This window comes from Muscardinus avellanarius (assembly GCF_963383645.1).
Source record: "Muscardinus avellanarius genome assembly, chromosome: 2".
NCBI lineage: Eukaryota > Metazoa > Chordata > Mammalia > Rodentia > Gliridae > Muscardinus > Muscardinus avellanarius.
Window position 1 is genome coordinate 23,427,758 of NC_137787.1, and position 18,854 is coordinate 23,446,611.

An 18,854-nucleotide genomic window follows, 5' to 3' on the forward strand; every position below is an offset into this window, starting at 1 on the left:
AAATGCTGTGAGTAGTCCCTTGACCCTCGACTGGGTCACTGCCAGGGAGGGAGATGAGGAAAGAGGGCCAGAAAAGTTAGCCTCTTGGTGTTTCTAGGTACTACTAGGCTTATCATTTTTGCTGGGTTCTTTTTTGTGTGGTTTCACAGCATCAGAAAAAAAGCAAGAACTGTGGAGAGGGAGGGTGAGTGACCTTTGTTGGGCCTCCAGCTCAGTAGCTGCTGGTTCTTTGACTTGGACCTTTGCTCAGAGAAGGAAGGCAGGATTGAAAGGCCACTTGACAAATTTTTCTACAAATCCCCCACCTTGCCATGCTTTGCATGTATTTCTCTTCTTAACAGCTTGGCTATATTAAAAAGTTTCCAGTAAATCATGTAGCATATGGCAAAAACAAGTCACATAAAGCTCATAAATTTTTGAGGACAGGCATTAGAATTTTTATAAGAGTGACCTGCATTTTGAATGGCTTGTCATCAATCTTCACCTATCTGGTCTCACTTACGTGTCAGACTTGGTACGATCACAAGCAAACTCATCATGTTCTTCTCATAGCAGTTCTGTCTGCAGGGTTCTCCACTTCTCTAATGGTACCATTAGCATCTTCATCTCCCAACCTCCAAAAGAGAGTGCTGTTCATTTATTTGGCCCTCAGGGTTGAACCCAAAGGCATTCTGCCTCTGAGCTACACCCCTAGCCCTATTTTATTTTTTATTTTGAAACAAGGTCTTGCTTGTTTTTTTTGTTTTGTTTTGTTTTTGTTTGTTTGTTTGTTTGTTTGTTTTTTACTGAGAAATTACACGTCTTTATATGCACATAGAAAATGAGGGTTACTGAAAGTGGAAGGACGGTGGCCGGGGTGCCATGAACTCTTTTACCATCTCCTTGGTGACATCCTTGCACCGGGCCTGGTGTTCAGAGGTCAGGGGCTGCAGGACATCGATGAGCGTCTTCTTGAGCTCGCTGGTGAGCATGGTCCTGCTGGTAGAGTCCTTTCTGATCTGCTCCAGCTTGTCATTATCTTCAAGGAAAAACTTCAGGTACATAAAGGACACATCCATGTCACAGTTGCCCCCAAGCTGCCTGTGCTCATCCACAGTGTCTCTGCCTCCAGAAAACGTGTGCTTGTTGACCTTGGTCTTAATCTGCTTGGCCGTGTCTGTGAGGAAGATGGAGGAGTTGGGGTTGCTGGCCCTCATCTTGGTCTGGGTGCCCTGCAGGGCGGAAAAGAAGGTGGAGTGCAGCAGGGCTGGCTTGGAACAGCCAATCCTGGGTGCAACATCTCTCGTCATTATAAAGTAAGGGTCCTGGCCACTGGCACATGGGATAAGGCACTGGATGTCCATCCTGTCTCAGAAGATCTGTGGGAAGGAGGTGCTGAAGGAGGGGGCGGCCTGGATAGCAGGGAAACTTATCTTCTTTGCAGTCGCTGTCAGTGAAGCTGAACATGTCCTTCACTTGGTTGAAGGTGACGTGCTTCTGAATCTTCACCAAGTTCTTACAGAAGCCTGGGCTCATCCCCATGTATTGCAGGTCAGAGAAGATGAAAGTCTTATTAACATCAAAGCCACAGGCAACGATGTCATTGGTGTTCACCATGATGTAGCTGTAGCTCTGCTCCTGGGTCAGGTCTTTCTAGAGGTACTTCTCATCCTCGGACATCTGCACCTCCAAGGGCACGTTGAAGACATCCTGCAGCCACTTTGCGAAAATAAGTGGGATGAGATGACTCATGAGCATTACTTCAGAAGAGGGGCCCCCTGCCTGTGTACAGATAGAATGGCTTATTTTCATAGACGTCGAGAACTTGATTCATGTCTCTGTGTGAGAAGATAAGATGCCTCTGCGAAGAAAGAGGTGTGGTCCCTGGACGGTGGTTCTCTCTATTCGGTTTATCAGCTCTTTGTCAATTTTAAAGCTTCCAAACTGAACAATGAGCTTCACCTATGATTCCTATCTCAGTCTCCCAAGTGCTGGTGCATGCAATCATGCTCAGATAAGTGTTATTTAAATCATTGTTATTTTGGTGTTAAGTCCTATTGGTTTTTCCTCAATGCATCCATTAGGCTGCTGCTTCTGATCTGTGTCCAGTTGCAGGATGGCTCATAAAAGGCACAATTCAAATTGTATCATTCATTTCCCATTTCCTCATTTAGAAAATGTGCCCAGACTCTACTATTGGTCCATTTATAGTCTCCTCCTTATCTCTGTTGCCATACTCTTAAAAATATGTGCCAAAGGCTGGGCGTGGTGGAGCATGCTTATAATCCCCATGCTTGGGAGGCTGAGACAGAATGATAGCACAGGTTGGAAGCCAGCCTCAGCTACTGAGTGAGGCTCTCAGCAACTTAGTGAGACCCTGTTTCCAAATAATATAAAATAGGTCTGGGAGTATAGCCCAGAGGTAGAAAGTCTCTGGATTCCACCACAGTACCACCAAATAAAAAAGTGCCAAGTATGTTATTTTTCCTTTAACACTTCATTGACTTTTAAAAAATGTAAAAGACAAATATTTTCTTATTTATTCATATTTTTACTATTTTCATATTCTCATCCTTTCTGTAGAATCATATTTCTACCTAGTATTGCTCTCCATCAATCTGAAACGTCTTTCTTTAGCGTTTCTTTTTTATAATATTGAATTGCTTGTGAAAAATTGTCTGCTTTAATTCACAAAAATGTCTTTATATAACCTAAGTCTTTGGAAGATATTTTATTGATAACAGATTTTAAAAATAATGCTCCATTGTCTTCTGGCTCACATTACTTTATGATGAAAAGTCAGATTATATTATTGTCTTTGTTCCCCTGTATATGATATGCCTTTTTTTTCACCCTCTCACATATATATATATATATATATATATATATATATATATATATATTTTTTTTTTTTTTTTTTTTTTTTTTTTTTTAATTTTGCTATGCCAAGTTGTGTATCCTTTGATTTTCTTGTCATATGAGTTTCTGGGGTTTTTCTTTTATCAAATTTGGACATTTTCCCCCCATACTTATTTTGATATTTGTCCTGTTCTAGCCTCTCCTTTTTTTCTTTCTTTCATTAAATATATGATTTTAGACAACTTGATACTATCCTATGGGTCACTGGGGTTTTGTTCTATATTTTGCAATTTTTTTCTATGTCTCAGATGGAATAATTTTATCGACTTGTCTTAAAGTCCAGTGATATTTTTTGTCATGTTCTTTCTACTGTTAATCACATGCACTGAGATTTTGTATGTAAGAGATTACATTTTTCAGTTCTAGGATTTCCACTTTGTTACTTCTATGATTTTCTTGCCTCTCCTGAAATTATGATATTATCACTTGTTATATTAACTTTTCATGTAGTTCATTGACCATGTTTTTCATATTTTCAATCTATGTCATCCAATTTCAATGTTTACACAAAATATATGTCTGTTTCTTTTGACTAATTTTACTATGAAAATTAGTAAAATTTTTATTTATTTACATGCTTAGTAATTTTTTATTATATACCAAACATGGTGATTTAAAATATTGTAGAGATTATTAATTTTGTCATATTCCTCTTCAATGTTGGATTTTGTTCCAGCCAGGATTTAAATTAATCTTAAACCAGTGTTTGTTTCCCCTCCATCATAGGGTGAATTCCTTTGTATGTGATCTTTTTTTTTTACTCCTAAGACATGGTTTTTCTGGTGTAGTACGACTAAAGTTTGAATTGTATGTGTGTAAGGGGGGTGGGGGAGTGTACGTGCGCGTGCACACACTGGTAGGGATTGAGCCCAAACCTATTTTATTATCTTTGAGAACAGGGTCTTGCTAAGTTGCTGAGAGCCTTGGTAAGTTAATGAGGCTGGCTTCAAATCTATAATCTTCCTGTCTCAGCCTCTCAAATGCTGGAATTATAGGCATGTGCCACCACGCCCAGCTAAAGCCTGAAATTCTTAGGGAACCCCTCTAACTCTAAATTTTGTCTTTTCTGCATTGAGCAGCTGCTAAAATATTTTGTTAGACATTCTAGGTGTCTAGGTTTTTCTTTCCGATTCACCTGAAATCTCACTTCTCAAATTCATAGTTCAACGGTCATTAAGGAGTACACAAAGCTGTTTGAAGGTTTATTTATTTGACATCCTCCCTGTTTGACTTTTCTCTCTGGAATTTCAGTCCTCAGTTTTTAACCACAATAGCAGGGCCCAACTCGTTGAGTTCTGACTCCTATAATAGTGACTGTAAGGAAAACCATACGATTATGTGTGGATCTCATAGTTTTGGGGTCCTTTCTCAAGGATCAAATCTCCTTTAATTTGTTCTGCTTTTGAATATTTACTGCCCAGTACTTTCAAACACTTGTTTTCAATATTTTGACCAGAGTTTATGATTTTTTTGGGGGGAATATTAGTCCCATATAAGACATTCCACAATCACAGTGAAACAGAACCTCCCTGTTGATTACTAATGAATTCGAAAGCCTTATCCTGGTTTTCAAGAGCCAGCAGAAACTCCTATGAGGGTTGGTTTAATGCATTACCTTGGCCTGCTAAGAGATACCTAATAGCTACTGAAACATTGTTTGTAGTGTGTCTGTGAGGTTGTTTCTGGAATAGATTAGGAGTTGAATCAGTAGATGAAATAAAGATTACCGTTAGCAACATGGGCAGGCCTCATGTAATCTACTGAGGGTCTAAATACAACAAAAAGCTGGAAGAAGAACACATTTGCTCTTTCTGCTTTAACTGGGATATCCTCTCCTGCCCTGAGAAATCAGTACTCCTGGTTCTTGGGCCGTGGGCCTTGGACAGGAATTTATACTCTCTTTTACTTTGAGCTGAAGCCATACCACCAACTTTTTGGGGCCTTCAACTTGTAGAAGGAAGATTATGGGATTTGGGGCTTCTACAATTGCATGAGCCAATGTCTTATAATGTCTCTTATGTGTCTGAATATATAACCTATTAGCTCAGTTTTTCTGGAGATCCCCAACGTAGTCCCCAAGCTCCCTATTTCACTGAATCTTCTATTCCTGTCTTAACCTATTCTCAGTTCCTGCCAATTTAACATACTCAGCATTCCTCCAAACTTTATAGCTGTGCTTATCTTGTCCCCTCCCTTCGTTTACCTCAGCATATCCAAAGCCCATTCTTAGCACTTTTATGAATAATAATAACATCCCTCTTACTCTTCTCCAATAGACTCAGGAGACTGGCAGAGATTAAATGGTCACCTTTATTGTTGATAAAGTTAATTGGAGAGAGAAGCATTAAGCATTTATTACTGCATGGCAGAAAGTAGATCAGAACATAAGAATCATGCAGAGGGGTTCCTATAGAAGAGAAAACAAGATGGGCTAAACCAGGCATATTTTGTTTCTACTCTTGAACTCACTGCTTAACTCTCTGTGGGAGCTGCAGCAAGTGGGAAGAGCAGTCAGGGCTGTTATTACAGTTGAACTTCCTCCATATGAAAACACGAAGAAGGAAGACTCCCTACACACATCAGCAATGCACTCGCAACCAATATTCACTTCTTTTTCTGCACACCCTTCCCTGTGCCCTTCTGTGTGGATGTAATCTCATTGTTGTGAGTGTTCGTTTTCCTTTATCTAAACTTGATAGCATTTATTATACCACGTAACCCCAGTAACTTATATCCTTATGCAGCCTTCTTTGCCCAGAATCTCCTTAAAGTTAAAGGCTAGTTTCCCTTGTTCATACTTTAACGTTCCTCGACTGTGAACCTAGCAACTGATAAGTGGGAAGTCCTCCATGACTATTTGCAAATTGAAAGAATGAGTAAATAAAATGATCCAAGAAAAAAATGTGGGTGGCCCATCCTGAACAAGCTCAAGCCAAAAGTGATCTAATATTTAAAAAAGAATAAGCAAGGCCACCATGGGAATGAAGGAATACATTTCTGTTTAAAGTTGCTAATTGCTTCTCACTGCAGAGGCTTTCAGTGACATCACCAGCACTCTGACACTGGTCATGACCATCATCTTCTAATCTACAGTGTGAGAGTCTGCTCTAGCAGGTGTGCCATGAATTGGACTCGAGGGACGTCTGACAGCACCTTCCTGGAGCCTTAGATCAGCTTCTCTAAAGGTTTCAAACATCTTAAATTACATAAGAAATTAGAATGAAGGAAATGAATAGATTGACATGGGGAATTAGAATTCCCCTTGAAGGTTAATTTGAGACTCTTTCTTGCCTGTGTTTTCTCAAACTTATGCTATAGTTGGGATGTTGAACATCCCCCAAAAGACCTATTTACTAAGAGCTTGATCCCCAGAGTGGTAGTGGTGGGAGACAGGGCAACCTTGAGGAGGTGGGCCCTAGTGGAATGTCCTTAAAGCACTGGAGATTGTACCCTTGAAGGAGACTGTGGGATTCCGGTCTCTTCTTTCTCTTTCACTTCTTGATCAGGAGATGAGAAGTTTGCTATGCTATTTCTGTCTGGCATCCCCACCAGAGACCTAAATACAATGGGTCTGCTTGATCATGGTTTGGAGCCTCCAAAACTTGAGCCCAAATATAGTTTTTTTTTGTGTGTGTGTGAAATCATTATCTTAGGTATTTTCTTATAGTGATGGAAATTTGACTAATACATCTTAGTTCCAGAAATAATTATTCCTCTTTTCCTTTATCCTTAGTACTACCAGAGAACATACTGGGAAGAAAATAAGAAATCAAAAAACCCATTTTTACATTTTTCTCTGACAAAATTATTTCATATTATATTGCCTGATAATCATTTTTTTAGAAATTTTAAATGTTAAATATAATTATCCTTTTTGTAGTTATGTCAGGAAAAGTGTTCTGGTCCAAAAGCAAGTTTAAAATATTTTTTGTTACAGAGTTATTCATAACATGAGCAAAATAAAAAAAAATATTATTTTTAATCTTATCACAAGCATTATCTAAGTTAATGTTTTGTTATATAAACATTCTTTTTTGTGTGTTCATATGTAGTTCTAGTCATCTATCTAATACAAATTAGGAAAATTATAATATACTCTAACAAACCTTTTATTTATAGTAGTTTAAAATTATAGAAACACTGTAAAATAGTGCATAGAACTATCACTCAGCGTACACCCAGCTTCCTCTATTTTTAATATCTTACGTTAATAAGGTGCTAATGTCACATCTAATTAACTGATCTAATGAGCCAATATTAATATGTTGCCATTTTACATACCAATAATAACATATTGCTACATTTTACTTAGCTACTTGTAGTTTTTACTAATGCTGTTTTTCTCTTTCAGGATCCCATCCAGCTTACCACATTACCTTGAGTTACATGTGTCCCCAGGCTCCTCACACTAACCACTTTCCACACTTCCTTGTCCAGATGGCCTCGGTAATCTTGAGAAGCGCTATCTGGGTATTTTATAAAATGCTCCTCCATTGGGATACGTCTAATGTGTTTCTCTTGATTATCCTAGGACTCTGAACATGGGGACTACCCTTCTCATCCCATCACACAGAGGAATGCCTACCACTATCAACACAACTCACACTGTGGATGTCCCCATTGTGTAGCTCTGAGCTATACCCCAGCTGATTTCTTTCTTTCTTTCTTTTTTAAATTTTTTATCGATGCATTATATTCATACATCATATTGAGGTAAAAACTTGTGTGGCTATACATGTACACATCACCCATTTAGCCCCTACCCAATTCCCACCCCATTCCCTCCCCATCCCTCCTTTTCATGCTTAGCTTAGTGGTTGACTTCGATGTTTAAGTACATTGTGTGTTTTAGAGAATTTCCTTCTTCGCCCCTCCCGTCCCCTCATTTAGGTTGTCTTGTTTGCTCCTCTATAGGATTTCCTTTTTCATTTAGAGTTTCTCCTATGACCCATTTCTCCTTAGCTTTCACATATTAGGCAAAGCATCGATTTCTTATTTTCTGTGACTAACAAGATGTCCATCAACAAATGAATGGATTACAAAACTGTGGGATATGTACACAATGGAATTTTACTCAGCCATTACAAAAAACTCAATTACATCATTTTCAGGGAAATGGATGGAACTGGAGGGCATAATGCTAAGCGAGATTATTCTTTATTTTGAAACAGAGTTTACTAAGTTGCAGAAGCCCTCACTAAGCATCTGAGGCTGGCCATGAACCTGCGACCCTCCTGTCTCAGCTTCCCAAATACTGGGATTAAAAGTGTGCACCACCATACCTGGCAAGCTACTCCTTTTCTCTCCCTCTTTCTACACTGGGCTTTGGAAGGAAGTGACAGTGTAGAGGCCACAATTAAGAGGTAGGGAGTTATGGTCCACTCCTTGAAGCAGTGAAAATCTACGTAAGTTATTTGAAATTCTTTTGCATGGAGAATTTGTCTACTCTCTCACACATTGATTTATTTAACCATCTTCATAGCAGTATGGACTTGTAATTGTGTGTGTGTGTGTGTGTGTGTGTGTGTGTGTGTGTACATATGTATATATGTTATTTTATTCCTGGTATTATGGGTTGAACTCAGGGGCATTCTATCTCTGAGCTATACTCCCAGGCCAATTTTATTTTTCTTTTTGAAACAGAGTTTCACTAAGTTGTTGAGGGTCTGGCTAAGTTGCTGAGGCTGGCTTTGAACCTGCCATCTCCTGTCTCCACTCCCCCAAGTACTGTGACTACAGGCATGTGCCACCATGCCTGGCAGCCTCGTGGATATTTATTTACTTATTTATTTATTAACATTTATTAATTGTACAGATTAATGATGTTTAGTGTAACATTTTCAAATATACATACAGTATGACCCGACCAAATCCAATCTTACTCCAACACCCCTGTCTCTGCAGTGCCCTCCCCCATCCTATCCAACCCATCCCAATCCCTACTAATAATTATTCTTTCAGTTCTATTTTTTTTAATTTCATATATGAAAGAAAGCATATAGTGCTTTTCTTTCTGTATCTGGCTGATTTTATTTAACATAATGTCTTCTAGTTCCACCTATTTTGCTGCAAATTACAGGATTTATTCTTCTTTATGGTTGAATAATACTCTATTCTGTACACATACGTATACCATTTATTCCTTTTGGATTGTAATCCAGTACTGTGTTATCTTATTGCTCAAATTGTTTCAGTTTGGGCCACTGGCTAGGTCTGTTTCACAGGTCCCCATTGTTGCAGGGATTATTGCATATTTCCCTCCTTCCTGACACTACAAAATATTCTGGATTTATCATGCATTTTCCCTGCTCTAGACCTAAGGTCAACCATTTCTCCAAAATACCCTGGATTCTTTTATTGGAGAACAGAATTAAAAACCAGCAGCTGAGTGATGAGTACTTAAATGTTGTTATTTTAGGCCCTCCCAGCTAACAGAGCAAGAAAAAAAATTATATATATATATATATATATATATATATATATATACTAGGTGATATATATACACATGCCTATAATTAATTATGCCTGTGTACTTGTCTGTAACTATGTTAAAGTAAACATGAGTTCATACTGATGTCTCCAACTCTGATCCAGTAAATACTGCATGATTCATTTTAGACTTCGTTTGCTTGTCTGTAAACTCCCTCTCCAAGCGTAAGGAACCCAGCCTTCACCATCTGCCATCCATTTACTTAATTGCTCTGTTCTCGTGTATATATATATAGTGGTTTCAGGACTGTTAACCCCTGTTCTCATGGAAAACTGCATTACCAGTTAGACTACAGGGTTTAGGTACGGTTTTAATTTCTACTTATTTGTAAGGTTATTTAGTTCTGCACTTTTACCCCTACCCTCTTTGGTAAGGTCATTTTATACATTTCTAATATAGAAGGATTCCTTTGTCATAATCTGCCTTCTGTCTCAGGGTCCTCTGATCTCCTAAATGATTTTTTTAAAAATTTCATGGGTTAAGTTTCATTCCTTGTGCTAATGAAGTTGTATAGGTTTTAATAAGTGGATAGAATCATGTAACCACCATTACATTATCATATAGAAAAGTTCTACCATGATAAAAAGGAATCCCCATTCTATATCTATTAAACCATCCCTGTCCTTCAAACCTCAAATGACCACTGATCTTTTTTATGTTTCTATAGTTTTGTTTTTCCAGATTGTCACTAAAATTGTCACTTTTCAGATTGGCTTATTTCACTTAGCACTATGAATTTAAGAATTATCAGTGTTTTTGCATGTCTTAATAGCTCCTTCTTAGCCAGGCATGGTGGCTCATGCTTGTAATCCCAGCATTCAGGAGGCTGAGACCAGAGGATCGTGGTTCGTGGACAGCCTCAGCTACTTAGCGAGGGTCTCCGCAAGTTAGTGAGACCCTGTTTCAAAATAAAGAATAAAAATATAGGGCAGAGGGTGTAGCTCGGAGGTTAAATGCCCCTGGGTTCCATCCCCAGACTCACAAAACAAACAAAGAAACAAGCAAACAAACAAACAAACAAACAACTTCCTCTCTTCTCTTCTTCTTCTTCTTCTTCTTCTTCTTCTTCTTCTTCTTCTTCTTCTTCTTCTCCTTCTCCTTCTCCTTCTCCTTCTCCTTCTCTCTCTCTCTCTCTCTCTCTCTCTCTCTCTCTCTCTCTCTCTCTCTCTCTCTCTCTCTCTCTCTCTCTTGTTGTTGTGGTACTTGAGACTGAATCCAAAGGCACTCTACCTCTGAGCTACATACCTTAGCCCTTTTTAAAAAAATTGTACGTTGAAACAGGGTCCCCCTAGGTTGATGAGAGTCTCACTACTTGCTGAGGCTGTCCTGAAACCTGTGATACTCTTGTCTCAGCCTCCCAAGAACTGGGATTATAAGTGAGTGCCACTATGCCCGGCGCGTGCTGCTTCTTCTTCTTCTTCTTCTTCTTCTTCTTCTTCTTCTTCTTCTTCTTCTTCTTCTTCTTCTTCTTTCTCTCTCTCTCTCTTTCTCTCTCTCTCTCTCTCTCTCTCTCTCTCTCTCTCTCTCTCTCTCTCTCTCTCTCTCTCTCTCTCTCTCCCTACCTCCCTCTTTGCTCTCTTTCTCCTGAACTATATCCCCAGTCTTTTTTGAAATTTTTTTCGAGACAAAATCTCAGGGCTGGGGTTATAGCTCAGTGGTACAGCACTTTCCTAGCATATTCAAGGCCCTCGGTTCAGTCCCCAGACCTGAAAAGCAAAAATGAAAAAATAAAATAAATAATTGAGACAACATCTCACTATGTAGCCCAGGCTGGCCTCAAACTTAGGATCCTTCTGTCTCAGCTTCTTGAATTTTGGGATTTAGGTATGTATCACCAACCCCTGGTGAGGAGATAGAAGGGAAATAGGCAGATAGGGAAGAGGCCTTGGTAGAAAAAAGTTAATTTCCTGAGTTTCCTGAGGGGCGACAAATACCTGAAATTCCAAAGGCTCAGAGATAAGAAGGACCAGAGCTTCACAAAAGCCATCTGTTTACTAATCAACAAACCCACTGAACAAGTCTGGCACTGCTGAAAGGAGATTCTTCAAGGACTTGTAAATACCCTATGCAAATCCTGAGAGCTGCTTCCCAAAATTCCCAAAGTCACCCTAACCAAAAGAGGTCACAAACGGCCAGGCCTTTGCCCTAGTCGGTGGGCAAATTGGGGCTTTTCCCTCTCGGGACCCCTCCCCTTTTGGGGAGCTGTTCTCTCTCTCGTAGGTCTTGTTGGCCCTGAGAGAAGGCAGAGTGCATCTGAGGGCACATGGCTCGGGCGACTCTCAAGTAGTGACCTGAAGGCCTCTTCTGGACATCAAGACTGACCAGGGCCCTTAGGGGTGACCTCCACTTCTTTTCTGGCAGATCACGTGAACTCTGGGAGAAAGTAGTTTGCAACTGATGGCACTTGGCTCAGGCGACACTCGGGTAGTGACCTAAAGGCCACTACTGGACATAAGAGCCCTGACAGCCCGAGTGGTGTTCTGCCTCTTTTCCTATTCCCTTCTGGCAGATCACGTAGACTCTGGAAGAAGGCCGCCTGCAATTGAAGACATTAGGCTTGGGCTACTCTCAAGTAATGTCCTGAAGGCAGTGGCTGGACGCCAGAGCCCCGACAGCCCCTTTGGGATGTTCGGCCACTTTCTCTATCCTCTTCTGGCAGATCGCGTGGACTCTGGAAGAAAGCAGCTTGCAACTAAAGGCAATTTGGCTTGGGTTACTCTCAAGTATTGTCCTGAAGGCAGCTGCTGGACCCCAGAGTTCCAGCCCCTTTGGGGGTGTCCAGCCACCATTCCCCATTCCCTGCTGCTTCTAATAAACCTTTTACTCCCCTTCCTGAGGTCTGCGGGTGTCATTCTTCGCTCACCGTAGACAAGAACCCTGTACGGAGATGCTGAGTTTCTTCTCAAGAAACTCCGTTTCATCTATGATGAAACTCCAGGTTTCTTCTCAGGAAACCCCCCTTTTCATCCTGGGGGGCTCAGAAGAAACCCCCGTTCCACCGGCTCATCCCACTTTATTGCTAAAAGTATTCAGTTGTGTGGCTGTAGCACAGTTTGTTGTCTGCTTCTCATTTGGGGGAACTATGAACACAGTTGCTATAAGTATTCGCATGTGGGCTTTGTATGGATATATATTTTTACTGAGCAAATATTTAGGAGTCTGATTGTGGAGATCGGACAGTGACTAATTTTGCTTTGTAAGAAACGTCTAAGTTTTTTTCTAAAATCCCTGTACCATTTTTATTTCTACCAGCAATGAATGAGACTTCTTATTTCCAGCATCCTTGTCAGCAATTGATGTCATTAATTCTTTTATTTTAGCTATCCTCATAGGTGTACAGCAGCATCTCATTGTTGTTCAAACTTGCATTTCTGTGATGACAAATGATGTTGAAATTTTTTTCACATGCTTATTTTGTATCTTTATATCTTCTTTTGCTATATGTCTGTTCAGATATTTTATTTTTAATTGTTTATATTGTTGCTTTTTAAAAGACTGTGTATTTTGGATACAAGTACTTTGTGACTCAGAAATAGTGTGTCTTTTTACACTCTTAATGTCTTTTCCAGTATAATTCTTTTAATTTGATTTTTTTCATTCAACAATGTCATTAGCATTTTTCCTTTTTTCTTTTCTTTTTTTTTTTCTTTTGGTTTTTGGGATTGAACCCAAGGTATTCTTCCTCTAAGCTATACTCACAACCTTTTTATTTATTTTTTATTATGAAACAGTATCTCACTAAATTGATGAGGTTAGCCTCAAAACTGCAATCTTCCTATCTTAGCCTCCCCATAATAAGGTTTACAGGCACGGGTCTCTGCACCTGGTTTGTCCTTAACTTCTTTCTGTATCAATCCTCTAGAACATTACTTTAAGGACTATGAATTATCCCATTATACAAATGTACTACACAAGGTACTACTGTTCAACAGGTATTTAGATAGCATCTAACTTCCCATTGCTTTAAAAACAAAAGAGTGATGAATATCCTTGTAACTAGATATTCTTTTAACTATTAACAGTATACACTTAAATTAAAACTCGATATCCATCAGAGTTTTAAAATTTTCTGCTAAGACAGATTCTTCTTTTCTGTGGCATGCCATGGAAGGCCACTCATGCATTTTGATGGTATCATATGCTTCAGTGACCAGCATATTAAACACACAGCAGAGACACCAGAAGTAAAGTATTCAGCTCCTAGTGGCTGCTGTGTTTCTCCTGGCCTTTGTAAGAGCAGCAGCCTCTTGCTTGCTTCAGTTTGCATTCTGAACCTCCCTGCAGGCCTCCTATCGATACTCTAGGAAAGCTACCCACCTTGTCCTCCCATCTCAGTACTGGATCAGAGCAAAGGTGTTTGATGAGGCCTGTAAGTGGCATAAGCCTGCTTATTTAGATTGTAGAATGATTGGGGGCCACACGAGGGACTGTAGTAGAGTTTCCACTTCTCTGCATCCTCGCCAGTTTTTGTTGTTTGTGTTTTGATTGATTGCCATTCTACTTGGAGTTAGCTGAAATCTCAGGGTAGTATCAATTTGCATCTCTCTGACTGCTAATGATGTTGAGCATTTTTTATGCATTTATTGGCCATTTAAATTTCTTCTTTTGTGAAGTGTCTATTAAGTTCACTCGACTATTTTTTTCACTGGGTTATTTGTTTTCTTAGTGCTGACTTTCTAACAGTTTATCCCCATTTAATATGATGTTGGCTGTGGGCCTATTGTAGATCACCTTTATGATGTTGAGGCATGTTCCTTCGATCCCCATTCTCTGCAGTGCTTTTAGCATAAATGGATGTTGGATTTTGTCAAATGCTTTTTCAGCATCTATTGAAATGATCATGTGATTTTTGTCTTTGTTTCTGTTTATGTGATGAATTACATGAATTGATTTTCATATAATGAACCCACCTTGCATCCCCGGGATGAACCCTACTTGGTCATGGTGTATGATTTTCTTGATGTGACTTTGAATGCATATTGCTAGTATTTTGTTTAGCACCTATGAGTTTTTTTAGTATCTTAAACTGAGCTACTTAAAAATCTTATTACATTAAAAAATTATAGTAAATGGAAACAATTTTTTTTTTTAGTATTCCTCAACATTCTCTGAAAGCTGTGTCCAAACGCTTGGGCATCTCCCTCCTGGAGTGTAAGAATCACTCAGGTTGCTGCTCTGTCTTATGCAGCCCGGATTGTCTATAAACTTCTACACTGGAGCAGCATTCACTTAGACTTTTAGCAGAGAGAGCGGCTGTAGCAAGGACTGGGCTCTGTGGCCTAGCACTTCTTTAACATTTTAGGTTTGGTTTTGTGCTGCCAAAGGCTGCTGCTGACCTCCGGCCTACAGTAGTGTTGACAAATACAGAAACTGTTAGGCAAAGGAACTCTGCCTCCCCAGGAATGCATTGCGACACATTCAACTCTGAGCCATGTCGGTTGCAATAGATCTTGTGCTTCCAAAGTACCTTGTATCTTTGGGAGAGTAAGCTAGTTGTGGCTTTACGGGCCTTTTAGGGAACACTTCTGCTGCTACGCTCCGTGCTCTTGGAACTTAGGAATGCATAGCGGTGCTGCATGCCAAAAATATAAACAGCCAGAACAATATGTTCAGGGTTTAGAAAATACAGCTGGATCCAGCAAATGTATATGACTGAACGGACTCTGTGGTCAAATGCATTTCCTTTGCACATTTTACCCCTTAAGTAATGCTGAAGAGGAGGTCATAACGCTCCGCTCCAGCCCTGCAGGGTTTGGGATATATGTTAACTAAGGGGCATTTCTCTGGACTTCACCTGTGTTTTGTTTTGTTTTGTTTTGTTTTGTTTTGTGGTTTTCACTAGATTACAGTTGCCTTACGGTAGATGATCACATCACATCCAAATTACTCTGTAAGTCCTGAAACTCCACAGGCAATGCAGGGAATGCAGATAAATTTCTGGGAAGAAAGAGCAAACAGTGTTTACCAAGTATTGTCAACTTGAGGATTAAAACTTCTCTGCATCTTTGGGCCTGAGTATTCTCCTCCCTTCTCCTTCCCATCTGCTGTTTCTTTTAGTATATGTGGCCACAGGGACATGCTTCCAAAGGCTGGGAATTATCACTTTTATCCAGGATGTGTTTTTGAACATGATTCACATATAGTTCATACGAATATTCAGAGATTATTTGACATTGAAAAATTTGGATAAAAAACAAAAACTCTGGGTTAAAAAGGAGTTTCTAGGCCAGGTAGTATTGCTGTTCTTAAAAGTTTTTATGTTCAATGTTCTTTATCTCGTTCTGTTTGAGTCCTTCACACTTTCTATATCAAGAGAATGTAGAAGTTGGTCAAAGTATTAAAGACTTTTATTAAATAAGTAGATTTTAGTCACTTTTGTTACTGATCAACAGATAACCATGTGAAATGACAGATTTAATCTGTTTTATGATAGCATCCATCTTATTATTGAGATGTCCCTACAACTTCATGTTATAAACCCCAAATATATAATATTCATAATTTTTTTATAAATAATAACATTTATCTTAAAATAAACCATTGGAAGAGTGAGACAGAAAGAGTGAACAAGGAATTCCAACACAGGCATTTCTTTCCAGCTTCCTCTTCCTCTTTCGGTTTCTATTACTATTAGGAGCAGGAGTAGAATTAATGTTCACGGCTTACAAAACACCCACTGCTTTCTGGATGCTTTATATACATTGCATTATTTGATTGCATGGCAATTGAGCAAGGTAGATATTATTAGTTCCATTTTACAGAGAGGGGAAACAAAGGGATGAAAGAATAATTGACTTGTTCAAAGGCTCAGAGCCAGAATTTGAAGCCAGTTCAATCTCATTGTGTACAGCCCATAAGGTTGTTCCTACTTACATCACATCGAATCCTTTTGCCTGTAAGTAGGACAAACTGTGGTCAGGTAAGCCAGGAATTGTGGTTATGGCTGAACACCATAATCACAAGTAAGCATGAAAAAGAAAGCAATCTCCTGAGAGCTGAATTTGCAAAATCTATGACATAATAGCGAGTACAGTTCTGAAGAGCAGGCCCAGGGAGTAGCCACACAGAGCCAGATAGAGCCCGTGGGGACGAGGTAAGCGTTCTCTACCTGTCAATTTCTGTTTTGGTGGAGCTTCCCAATTCCCTTCTTTGCAATAAAAAACAAACTTGGATTCCACATAAACTCTTTATTGCTGGCTTTGGGGATCTGCACTTTCCTCTAGATGGGAAAAAACATTGAAGGATGAAAAAGTAGGTAAGAAAGATCTATATGCAAGAAAATGTATACCATCTTTAGGCAAGGAAGTGTTTAAAGAAAACCCAGCACATAAAAGGTATAATACATGACTAATGCATTTTTTAAACTACTTACCTTAAACTCTGCACAGAAAGTAACTAAGTTGCACAGAGTCTTTTTAAATTGCTGGGGCTGGCCTCTAACTTGTGATCCTTCTGTATCAGCCTCCCAAGTAATGGGATTATAGGCATGCACCATCGTGCCAGGCTTACTATCTGGTCTTTAAAAATAATTTTTCCTTTATATATTAATGGTATCCCAATAATCACTATTACAGGAATGACACCACATAATGCAAAGAGTGACTAGGGAAAAGTGCAGGAAGTGATTGATACAGAGAACAAGCGTATTATTATGGCTTGGAAATAGCTTGCCCTCTAGAAAAGCCCATTTTTGTGTGTGTGTGTGTGGTACTGGGGGTGGAACCCAGGGGTTTTCTACCTCCGGGCTATACTCCCAGACTGATTTTTTAAATATTTTATTTGGAAACAGGGTCTCCCTAAGTTCTTGAGAGAGCCTCACTAAGTAGCCGCGGCTGGCTTCGAACCTGTGCGGTCCTCCTGTCTCAGCCTCCCAAGTGCAGGGATTACAAGAGTGAGCCACAACACCCAGCTCTAGAAAAGCTCATGTTTTGACAATGTAATAATATTCAGAGGTGGGGCATGGCTGGAGGAGGTGGGCCCTGGGGGCCTGGCCTTGAGGACTGCCTCTGTCCCTGGCCAGTTCTTGTTTCTTTCTCTGTTTCTAGCTGTTCTCAGTTGAGCAGCTTTTTGAGCCCTGCTGCCCTACCACTGTGATGTTTCTACCTTGGAGTCAGCCAACTGTGGACTGAACCTCTGAAACCCTGAGCCCAAATAAACCTTTTGTCCCTAAGTTGCTCTTATCAGGTATTTTGGTCACAGCAATGAAAAAGCTAACTAATACAGATGTGCATCCTCTTTAAACTGCAGCTATAATTACCTTGAGGATGACAAGGCAGCCAGACTGCATCAATAGATGATCAGGACATTGCTTCACTGCTTTAAATCCTAAATCTATTCTCTGTGTTTCTATATATTTATGGGGAAATATGCAGTTCCAGCTAAATCTTTGTTACTCTCTCCCTGGAGCAAAAAATTGTGGATAAAGCAAAAACTTAATCTGAACAAATCTTATTTCTGGACACTGCCTTCTTTCCAAGGCATCTTTTCCGAAAGACTATCAATCTACGTAGACCATTGCACTGCATCATGCGTCAGCTCATTAGCCACCATTTATGGGACACCTCCAGAGCATCTGTCACTGTGCTAGATACAGAGGCTATGAAGAAAAACGACACCCTTCATGCCCTCGGGGAGCCCATGTTCAGTAGAAAGACAATTGAACAAATAGTCACTATCTATAAGAGTTCAATGGTCAAAGCCTATCCAAATCATGCTGAGCATGTTTAGTTTGTAGAAGTGTCTTCCAGGCATAAAAGATTTTTTATGTTTTCTGTTGGAAAACAAATTCCCCTTGTTAAGAAGAATAAGTTGGAACCATTCAAATTACCAGCCCCAAATTATTCAGCCTGTATTCATTGGTGCCCTGTAGCTAGAATAGTCTTAATTCTCCATTACTGAAATCTACTGACATAGAGCCAAACCCAATATAATACAATCCCAGAGGGAAATATCACATTTCTCTGGGTATGTAATTGAAAAAAAACTCCATACTTATAATCTGTGACATTTTCATTGCATAACAATTTGGGGAACTCACAACCAGACACATATTTAGAAGGTATCCTATGGCAACCATGAGAAGTTGCTTTGGCTTTGCATAGTTGAACTTAAAACTGAATCCTGGCTTATCTGATGCCTGGAAGGACCAGAGACAGCAAAACTCATTATACCTCCCTTGCATGATTAAACATTCTTCTGATCCTATATGGGCTTTTGTGGAGCAAGAAAGCTTGCGCCCCACACCTGATTCCATGGGTGTGATAGATGCTCTTTATGTTTGATTTTTTTTCAGAGCTTTTATGGAAAATGTTTTGCTTCTACTGAGGACACCGTGGTTCTGTGGAAATCACACTGTTGAAGCAGTTGATGGTCCTCTTTGCCTTTTAGCATCTCTGCCTACTTTTCTTACACCCTAAAAATTACTGCAGCCTCTTATTCCTTTTTTTTTTTTTTGGTGGTACTGGGG

The 18,854-nt window shown here is 39.6% G+C and overlaps 1 pseudogene across 1 annotated transcript; it reads right to left on the reverse strand.

The window, feature by feature from the left end:
- Positions 1 to 786: 786 nt before the first annotated feature.
- On the reverse strand, positions 787 to 7,392 carry LOC308258651 (tryptophan--tRNA ligase, cytoplasmic-like; annotated as a pseudogene). The gene is made up of 2 exons: positions 7,267 to 7,392; positions 787 to 1,941 (listed from the first exon to the last, which is right to left on the reverse strand). The product of its transcript is annotated as a tryptophan--tRNA ligase, cytoplasmic-like (transcript).
- Between the last annotated feature and the right edge of the window lie 11,462 nt (positions 7,393 to 18,854).